The following is a 1,863-nucleotide window of genomic DNA, read 5'->3' as shown; positions in this document are numbered from 1 at the left end:
CACTCTTGCTTTGCCTTAGCATTTTTCTAGTATTAGTTAGTATACATTTCGCACACATCCTTATTATTTTAAATTACCACAACGTATTTAACTTGGTTTTGCTATAACATTAATCATAATTCATTATAATAACTTGACCACTTTTATACCTAATCTGATCCCTATGGAGACGATTTCACTTATCATATTATTACTTGAGTCGACGTGCATACTTGCACAATTCACATATCATTTCACACACGACAAGTTTTCGGCATTGTTACCGGGGATCGACAATTTGTTGTAATTTGGTTTGGTTGTTTTACTTAATTACATTAGTTTTATCTGACTTAGTTTAACTTCCTTTCTACAGGTTTGTCATCAGTGCATGAGAGGAGACATTCCTGCTAACAAAGAGTCTCCTTTTGACCCAGATATTGAGAGAAATTTACGAAGAAGATAGAAAGAACTGCGTAAAAAGGATAAGAACGGGAATAACCTTGGTCTCAATGATAATTCGAATGGTCAAGATATTAATCCTCCTGTTTATTGGGTGATACTTAGTATGAATGATAATCTGAATGGTTAGGATGCTAATCCTTATGTTCGTAGGGTGATAGATGACTAAGACACACCAATCCGAGATTATGTTGTGAGAATTTTGGATGATTTGAATCCAGCAGACCACAAATACAAACTCGGTGGTTTGAACTATAACCGGCAGTTTCAAATGTTGCAAACAATAGGACAGTGTGGTGGCCTACCCACTGAAGATCCAAGACTGCATTTAAGGCGTTTTCTAGAGGTTTGTGACTCATTTAGACCACGTGGTTTTCTTAAAGACGCTTTGCGACTTAAACTATTTCCATATTCTTTAAGGGATCGTGCGAGAGCATGGCTGAATGCTTTGCCGTCGGGAATAGTTGAATTATGGAATGATCTTTGCCAAAGGTATAATCCCCCAAATATGAATGCAAAGCTTAGAGATGGGATCACACCTTTTTGGCAATTAGAGGATGAAACATTATATGAAGCTTGGGAACGATTTAAAGATTTAATTCGAAAACATCTGATGCATGGATTTCAACACTGAACTCAGATAAAGATATTCTATAATGGGTGGAGTGGACATACAAGGATGGTAGTGGATGCTTCCGCCAATGGCACTTTGTTGGATAAATCTTATAATGAAGCATATGAGATTTTGGAAAAGATTACTAACAATGATTATCAATATTCGACTATAAGAGCTAGGATGGGCAAAAGAGCTGCTAGTACTATGGAGCTTGATTTAGTCATTTCATTAATAGCTCGAGTATCTTTTTTGGCTAATATGATTAGAAAAATGAAAAAACCCACTACAATTCAAGCGATGAAAGCAGCCGAGCTATCGTCATTTTATTGTGGTGAAGATCATGTGTTCGATGAATTCCCATTAAATCAAGCATTTCTGTACTACATGAGTAATTTTAACTGGAATAATAACCCCTTATTCCAACACTTACAATCCAGGGTAGAAGCAGCATTTGAACTTTAGTTGGAATAACCAAGGTCTGAGAAATTTTAACAATGCTACAAAACAGAATGCCAACAGTTCAAGCATCAGCATCATCATCATCATTAAAAGCTTTGTTGAAGGAATATATGGCTAAAAACAATGTTGTAATTCAGAGTCACGCTACATGATAATACTAGAAAGAGCATATGTTTTCTCCCCACTTATTAGTTAATTTGTCCCCGTTGAGTTATCTTTAGCACATGTTTTAGCATTTTTAGTTCAGTAAATTGCATTTTATAACTCAGTGGATCTTAGCCTATTTATCATTAATTTTTTCATGTTTTGGTACTGGTGTTGCTGCATGAGTATTTTAAGATTGCGCCCAG

General features: G+C 35.6%; 1 non-coding gene across 1 annotated transcript; it reads right to left on the bottom strand.

Moving 5' to 3' along the window:
• Positions 1-955: 955 nt before the first annotated feature.
• On the bottom strand, positions 956-1,062 carry LOC128040765 (small nucleolar RNA R71). The gene has a single exon (XR_008195571.1). It is a non-coding gene; the product is annotated as a small nucleolar RNA R71 (small nucleolar RNA).
• Between the last annotated feature and the right edge of the window lie 801 nt (positions 1,063-1,863).

Source organism: Gossypium raimondii, chromosome 4 (assembly GCF_025698545.1).
Source record: "Gossypium raimondii isolate GPD5lz chromosome 4, ASM2569854v1, whole genome shotgun sequence".
In the NCBI taxonomy this organism is placed as follows: Eukaryota; Viridiplantae; Streptophyta; class Magnoliopsida; order Malvales; family Malvaceae; genus Gossypium; species Gossypium raimondii.
Note: the sequence above shows the minus strand (reverse complement) of the source record. Positions and strands in the feature narration are given on the sequence as shown.